This window comes from Kogia breviceps, chromosome 4, assembly GCF_026419965.1.
Source record: "Kogia breviceps isolate mKogBre1 chromosome 4, mKogBre1 haplotype 1, whole genome shotgun sequence".
Classification (NCBI taxonomy): domain Eukaryota; kingdom Metazoa; phylum Chordata; class Mammalia; order Artiodactyla; family Physeteridae; genus Kogia; species Kogia breviceps.
Window position 1 is genome coordinate 131797543 of NC_081313.1, and position 8942 is coordinate 131806484.

Here is an 8942-nt window from a genome sequence, read left to right on the forward strand (position 1 = left end):
CTCCTTGCTAACATGAGCGGCTGCTACTTCTTTACCAATGACAGCATCAGCCTGGCTCTGGTCTGCCTTCCCTAGGGATAAGATTTATGGAGATGCCCAATCATAGAATTACCCTCACTTCCATGAAGTATCCAATTCAGAGTAAAACCCTGTTTCCTAAACTCTCCCCCAAATCACCTAACACAAGCACAAACCCTTTAATAAGTCCTTTATAACATCCACTTACTGAGATGCCCCATGTATCTGCATGGTATACACTCTCCCTTGCTTCATGAGTAACCAACCCCAGTTGTTTAACTATAGGTGTATTCCTGGTGGTCTTTGACTTCAAGACATCAGTTGACATCCCAAAGTCACTAGTCAGGGGAAGAGTGAGGAAGAGGTCAGGAAGATGTGGAGTGTGCATCCCGTGCTATTAGAGGGGAACAATTATGATGTCCACCAACAGTTAGCTGGCTGACCCAGTGGATACTGAAGGCCTTCCATACCCACCTGCCAGCTGGTGCCCCTCGGTTTGGACCTCAGGTGATGGGGAATTCTCAGCTTCCTCTTTCAGCTCTTTAGCTCTGCAGGGAATTCTTCTGCTTGATGTCCCTACCTGGTTCTGTGGTTGGCACTCCATCTCCTGAGAAAGTCCAATGAAATGTGACAACAGTAAAGTTCCTAATGAATGGGGCAGTTCACCAAACATAACAATGACACAAACAGCCACCAACAGATGACTTATTTACCCAGAGGAAGAAGTGTGCAAAGAAAAGGAGATGGCAAAGGACAATTCACAATGCCAACATGGTTTCAGCCATCCATCCATATTGCTGGTCTCCACCGTGGTGTGGAAGTTAGACAGGGAAGCGTGAAGTGTAAGGGCAGAAATTCAGTAGAAGGGACTTTTGTCATAGCCACAATTTACAGACTCCCTCCGATGCACTAGGCACCAAGTAGGCACTTTGCCCATCAGGCCTCATTTAACTCCCACGAAGAAACCCTTTGCAGAAGAGAGCAGTTTCACTTCAGTTTTTGCTCCTGAGAAGAGCAGGACTCAGGGATGCAAAGACTTGCCCCAGATCACCCAACTAGTGAGGTCTGCCTGCTGCCAGACCCCACATGCCAAATCACTACAACATGGCCTTTCACCATCCCCTAAAATCCAAACGATTTTAACAGCTCTGGCTAACTACCTAATCACTATTTATATATAAAAAAAAAAAAATAGAACATTTTATTATGTTAACCAAACCTCTACTCTGCAATTAACTCTAATTACATAAGCAATTAAATTGGGAATAAGATTATTTTGCAGTTTAAAGCTATTTACGCTGACACTAGATTTTTCTCTATCTAATTAATGCTTATTTCTTGGTTATAATTGTTATTTAATTAAGAGAGTTTCTGAATCTGCCCCCACGTTTGTCTAAGTGCCAGTCTGTCCCCTTGTTCATGTACCTGAGCACATCACGTCTGCTTTGACAGGGCATCCCAAAGCGGGGACAGAGAATTGTTCCATTCTGTTGAGCCACAAGAAAGCAAGCTTGGCTTTATTAATTTGTCACTCAAAGGTAGGAAGGAAATAATTCCAACACATGGTGTTGGGTAATCTAATTTATAGTATATTAAGTGCTCTATGTCATTAATGACCCCAATCACTAGTATGAAACCGGAATCCTCCGTGGGGTCACTCAAAGTCCTAGAGCTAGATTCAGTGTTTGAGAATGTCCCAGTGAGGACTGTCTATATACCCACAGTGAGTCCACACAGGCTGCCTCAATCTGTTTCTGGTTGCACTCACACCAATTTAAGGGGACCCTGTCAATAATGACTTTATCATCAGCAGTTGACTCATGACAATCAGAAACTCTGATAAGATGTTGATAAAGTCATAGAGCTGGGTGCTGATTAAAGGGCTGACATTCAGATAGCCATGGGCTAGCAACAGAGAAAAATTGAACAAGGTCCCCTGGGTGTGATAAGTTTAGAAATCATTGACTTAACTATAGGTTGATGTTATTCAAAAGTTGGCTTTACAAATATTTGCTCATCTAACTCTTATCTTCTTTCATTAAACTTGTTATGTGTAGGTACCCTGAGATTCAACCCTTCCACATCCATGGCCAGATCTTTTCGACCTTCACTCACAAATCCCCTTTGGACCCAAAGAAGGTTGCCAGATATTGCAAATATTGCATGAGGCATACTCTAAAAAATTGTTCATCGTTTATCAAAAACTCAAATTTAACTAGGTGTCCTGTATTTTTACTTGCTAAATCTGGCAACTCTACCCACCCCTAATGGTTTAGGAAGCTTAATCTGTTGAAGGAGAAGGTGGCCCCTTCCCAAAGCACCTTCCCATGGCCTTATTATGTTTCAAAACGTCGTAATTAAATAATAACATGCAACACTTTGAAATAGATTTTTTCAACCTTTCCAAATATGAGGATTCTTTCATTATATGTAAATATTATAGGTTTTTACATGATAGCTGTTTTGGTTGGTAAAAAAAAAAAAATCATGAAAAAAATTAAGTTGTATTTTGAGAAACCTTTCATGATGGTGGGAAGGGGAGCCCTAAAGAACACCCCCTGCAAGGAGTTGAGATTTGCTCCTTAGAGACAATGGCCAGTGCTAACTGACCCCTTCCCCATCTCCCCAGCCTCCCCAGAACACACATTCGACAGATTGGACTTGTCTGAAGTCCTCCATGGGTCAGTAACTTCCAACCAATCCAGGACTTGGTGGAGGAGGTAAGACTAGCCTGGGCCCCCTTGACCCTCACACAGGTGCTCCCTCCACACTTCCACCCCACCCAACACAGCAAATGCCCTCTTTGCAAACTCAAAAAACCGCTTCTCACCTCGGAGAGTGGCGAGTTCCTAAGCCAGAGGGTGATTTTCAGTCTCTGCCCCACTTTCTTAACTAGCCTCACCTCTGCTGAAGGCCGACTTATCCAATAGACACAGTAGAATGCACAAAAAAAGTTTGAATTTCTTAATCAGATGGGAAAAAATGAAACTTGTAGGTCAAAGAAAATGTTTTAATATAGGATACTAATATATTTGTCTTTATACCAATACAGTCATTAAATGCCATTTTTAACATTATTTTTAATAAAGAAGGGGACCCACAAAGGCAGAGATGCCCAGGGCCCATGAACGTCACAGTGCAGCCAATCTCTATGAACTCTGAAGACAAATGCTTTTTAGAATTATTGTCGCAGGAGGAAGATGGCAGTCATGTGTGGAGGAGAATCAGACTTGTGCTTAACCATCTGTGACCCTCATTCCAAGATGGATTTCAAAAAGCCTTAGAGTGCAATGGAAGAGAAAAAGCTAAAGAGCTAAGGTGAGCTTCCTGGCAGCCAAAAAGAAGACAGAATTCTGTTTTCTTACAAGAGGCACAATGTGTAGACATTAAAACACAGTGCTGGGCTTCCCTGGTGGCGCAGTGGTTGAGAGTCCGCCTGCCGATGCAGGGGACACAGGTTCGTGCCCCGGTCCGGGAAGATCCCACATGCCATGGAGCGGCTGGGCCCGTGAGCCGTGGCCGCTGAGCCTGCACGTCCGGAGCCTGTGCTCCGCAACGGGAGAGGCCACAACAGTGAGAGGACCGCATACTGCAATCAATAAATAAATAAATAATAAATAAAACACAGTGCTTAGGGAAAATCTCTTATGTGGATACTTGGACAGACTATTGGCTGTGGTGACGGAAGGCAATTGCTTACCTTCCTTCTGAGGAATATCATCCAACTTCTTAGCACAGCCTGTGAGGCCCTAGATGACCTGATCCCCACCTGTCTCTCTGACCTCATCTCTCACTCTGTGCTCCTTCCCTCAGCATTAAGTTACTGAGCATGGTTGAGATTCTGAGCCTTTGTACTTGTAGTTTCCTCTACCTGAAAAGCTCTTCCCCTTGATCTGCTGCTCCTTCAGATCTCACTTCCAAGGTCAAATCTTCCAAATGGCCTACTCTGAACTCCCAGCTGATGTCTCCCCCACATCATCCTCTCATTCTGGTCTTGCCTTGTTTTATTTCATCTGTGATATTTATTGCCATCTGAAATTGCCTAGTGATGGGCTGATTGTTTGTCATCTGTCTCCCCACTGGCATGGAAGCTCCTTGAAACCTTTGTTGTCATTTTCTTCTGCATCTGTCTGCCTTCTGCTTGGAACTCAGTAGTGGCACAGTGAATTATTGAATGAATAGATTTAGGAAGGTACATCCTTGTAGGCAGCAGGGACCTGGCTGTGCTGTGAATTGACAGTGTTGTGATGGAATGCAAATTTGCAGGTGCAACTTTGGATCTGGGACAGTGCAGAATATTCTGTGTAATAATGTAGACAAGAATTTTCAGCCCCAGGAATCCTGGAGGAGGAAGTAGGGGGCATGCCTATATATTTTTTTCTAATCACAGGCAATAGTCTGTCTCTCAATCGGGAGAGAACATTTTCCCGTTGGGTCCTCTTAAAGAATATCCATGTAGTGAGGGGTCTTTCTGACCAAGAAAGCATCTCTTAGTTGAGTCCTGCCATCCCAGGCAGTACTCTGATGGTGACTCATCCAGGAGGACAAAACCAAGTGTCCCTCACATTTCTACATTTTCATGAGATATTTCCTCTGACAGTAATGTAAACACTGTAAAATATTGAAAACATTATTGGGTCACACTCAGTGCATTTGTTCCAAAGCCACATTCTAGCCAAGTCCTGGGCTTGATGAATTGACCTGAATGCAGCTATATTTAGGCCTCTGCCTGCAAATGTTTCTGTTTGTCACTGAGCCCCAAGGAGTAATTCCAGAGAACATCTCTAGTGTCCCGGTCCCCATGGAAACGGTTCTCGCGCTTTGAGTGCCAGCCTGAGTGCCAGCCCCAGGAACGAGGAGGAGAGTCTGTGCCATTTCCTCTCTGCCACTGACACAGAATCCGAGTTTTGGTATATGAAACAAGCCCAGCCTGGTCCTTGGTCCTTAGTCCTACTCTGGGAGGAATGGGTCAGTGTGGTTTGGGATAGTTCATGGCAGAACTAGCTTTATAAACAGCTCTTCATCTCACTCTTTTTTTTCACACCGTTGTCATATTTCTACATCTTTCTTAGTGTAATAGGATAATCGGGAGCACAGAATCTGTGCATTCTAAATAATGGTATCTGATTGGAAAAAAGAAAGGAAGGAAGGAAGGGAGGATAGGAGGGAGGGAGGGCGGAAGAAAGGAAAAAAAGAAGGAAAAAAGAAGGAGAAAAGTGATAAGATAACAAATTGTTAACTGTGTGATATCTGGGGAGGACAGTGTGTATCCAGGGCAGGGGGACATTCACTTTTGTTTTGTAGTATTTGAATTTTTTTCCAATAGTGGTCCTGGGTTTCTTCTATACTTAACTAAAGCAGAAGGGTTCACTATTATTGAATGCACCCTGAGTTGGCCACCTACATGTGCTACTTTTTATCCATTTCAACCTTTCAGCCCTGTTTCGCCTTTGTTATCTGGAATCTCGAAGAAATTATGGTAGTCCAGGGACTTCCCTGGGGGCACAGTGGATAAGAATCCACCTGCCAATGCAGGGGACACGGGTTTGACCCCTGGTCCGGGAAGATCCCATAAGCCTCAGAGCAGCTAAACCCATGAACCACAAGAACTGAGCCCATGCTCTGGAGCCTGTGAGCCACAACTACTGAGCCCACAAGCCACAACTACTGAAGCCCACCTGCCACAACTACTGAAGGTTGCACGCCTAGAGCCCATGCTCCACAACAAGAGAAGCCACCATAAGGAAAAGCCCACATACCACAAGAAAGAGTAGCCCCTGCTCACCACAACTAGAGAAAGCCCGTGTGCAGCAATGAAGACCCAATGCAGCCAAAAATAAATAAAATTAAATCTTTTTAAAAAAAGAAAAGAAATTATGGTAGCCCAGAAATAGAATCGAAGCAGATTTCCAAAGTCAACAACAAACCATTCATTTGTTTCTAGAACCTCACTCCTCCACTAACCTCAACCTTAAGTTTAGCCATACCAAACTTACTGCATATGTCCCAATTCATCAAGACTTGTACATGACATGTGAGCAGCATTTGATATATCAATTAGACCTCACAAAGTTAAAATAAATAAATTTAATTTTTGTTTTCATCAAAGTTACAATTTGTGCCTAGTTCAACAGTCAAATAGCACCATGAGGCTTAATGTACAAAAACATAAAATAAATAGAATGGCTCTCCCCTCTTTACTCCAGATTTCTGCCTTCCAGGGGAAAGATCTTTCAATGGTGTGAGCTTTTCCTTCTGGCTCTTATCTCTGTGTTCTAAGCAATGCATCTCTCATACTCTTTCTTGACGTTCCAGTTTTAGACACTGTCCATGGACTTCTTCCTATGGAAGATGATGAGGATTTAGATCTCTTCTACACTCTCCACTTCAACATATGCTTTCTCTCCATGCATTTCCCAATGAGGTGGTGCCATAATGTTTAGTTAGAGCAAATATTCTGTGTACACATTATGCCTGTGTACATACTATTCAGAGCTAAGTCTTGTATGACTGTATTTTCTTTCTTTTACAACTATTTGATGTCTCTGGAATGGTCTCTTTTTCTCATGTGTTCAGTTTTTAATAATGCCTGCCATTAATTCATTCTAGAACTCTCTAACAGAAGTGCCAGTCTCCTCTCAATACATTCATCAGGGATTTTATTGGCTTCATCTTTTCATGGCGACATTTCTCTAGGAGGTGCTTTCACCACCCTCCTGGGGACTCCCTTCCTCTTCTTCTTGTTCTGGATCCCATGTTTTCTGTATCCCACATCTTCCTCTGTCTTGGTTTCTCTCTCTTGTTTTAACAGAGCACACCTCCCAATTAATTCCTGAAAAGGGATGGGTAGTTCTGTTTTTCCCCCCACCTTCATATTTAATTGTTGGATGGGTATGGGATTCTAGAGTGGGCACCATATTCCTGTAGAGTTTTGAGAGCACGACTCCATTTTTCGTGTTGTTCTTGAGAGTCCAATGCCATTCTAATTTCTGATTCTCTGTATATAACCTACACATTTCACTGACCCCATCCCCTGATTTCAAGGCTTTAATTTTTTCCAGTATTACTAAATTTTCTAACAAGGTGATTTGTCCTTTTTTCATTTTTATCCTGCATTAGGGGAACCCATCAACTTGGAATCCAGTTTTAGGAAACTTTCTTGTGTCATTTCTATGGTAAATTATTCTCCTCCATATTTAGTTTTCTTTACCCTGAAACTCCTATTTTTTCTTAATATTGGGCTCCCAGACTGGTTCTATAATTTTTAAAAATTTATTTTATTTAAGTATAGTTGATTTATAATGTGTTAATTTCTGCTGTATAGCAAAGTGATTCAGTTATACATGTATATGCATTCTTTTTTATATTCTTTTCCATTAGGTTTATCACAGGATATTGAATATAGTTCCCTGTGCTATACAGTAGGATCTGTACATTTTTATTAATTCTTCTCTGTTTTCCATTTCTTTTTCTTCCTGTTCTCTATTCTGAGACATGATCTTTACTTTATCTTCCTAAACCTTCTTGTGACTTTTTAATTTCTTCTGTGATATTTTTAATTTCTAAGAAGTCTTTATTTTTCTCTGAACACTTCTATTTTGTAGCCTTCTCTTTTTGTTTCATGAATGTTCTCTCTCTCTTATTTTGCCTTTTGTATATATTTTTTGCTTTTTAAAAAAATATTTCTTTCTATTTCTCACTCCTAGCTGGGTTTTTGGTTGGTTGGTTTGTTGGTTGGTTGTTTGGTTGGCTGCTTAGTTGGTTGGTTTGTTTTCTCTCTTGAATTGCTCAAATATCTAGTGATACTTAGCAGTCCATTTGCATTACACTAGATAGAAGATTAAAAGCTCCGTGTACATGGACAGGACTGGTTGACTAGTTGACTGATGGTCTTCACTGTGGGGTGATTTGGTCAAGTTAATTCATCAGGGACCAGCTCTCCACAACTGTAGTTTCCTGTAGGCCTTTTCTCTTAGAGTAGCCTGTTTCCTGCACATTAATCCTATTTCTTACTTGGAGTTTGTAGAAGGCTGGATGACAGTATTCTTAGCCCTGAGATAGGAAAGGTGGCTGGTGGAGGAGGCATCACACTCACCATTTAGCATATGGATTTTCATCTAATCTCCACTATCAATATGACAGCTCTAGCCTCAGATGAATCTGGAATCCCAGAATCCAGTCATCACCTGGTTCAACACCACCAGGGAATAAAACCTCAGTCTTTTGCAAAGGTGAAGGAGTGTCATCTCTGGCAGCATAGGGTGGATTAGGGGTCCAAGTTGAACTGCTTTTTATGCAAAATGTTAGCTACATCTGTTCCAACCATGCATCCCTTTACAGGAATTAACTGGAATGTGTGCTCTGCTAATAAAAGAGAGAAAAACCAAGACAGAACCAAATCTTCTGAGGTGCTGTGGCACGACTCAGGTTACGTTTAAATATTCTCCACTTTTAGTGGAAGGTTCAGCTTTCTCTTCTGCCAGGTCAGTGATCTCTTGATTTTCTGTCACCAAACTTCCACAATTTTGTTGTTCTTGTCTCTTCACCCAATCTCTGTCCTTGTGTATTTATGTCTGTTTTTAAAATCTTTTTACGGACATTTGTGTGGGCTTTCTGGAGAAAGCAGCAGTAAAACTGTGTTCAAATTCCAGTCTAAGCAGAATCCTCATACTGGTGTTTTCTGTGTATTCTGAAGGCAGGATGTGCTTTAAAGTCTATTTTCCTCCCACCTGCCTGGAATAGGCTCTCCTCTCTTGGCTACCCAGCAAGTCTCTGGCGTGCATCTATCCAGACCCAAATCAAATGGCATCTCAGCTCCCTAAGCAGAGTTGTCACGTGTTCTTCTGGGCTCTCATGGCACCCTTTCCATGCTTTAGTTTTCATTGCATATAGAAAATATCAACTATGAGAAGATACTCCATGTT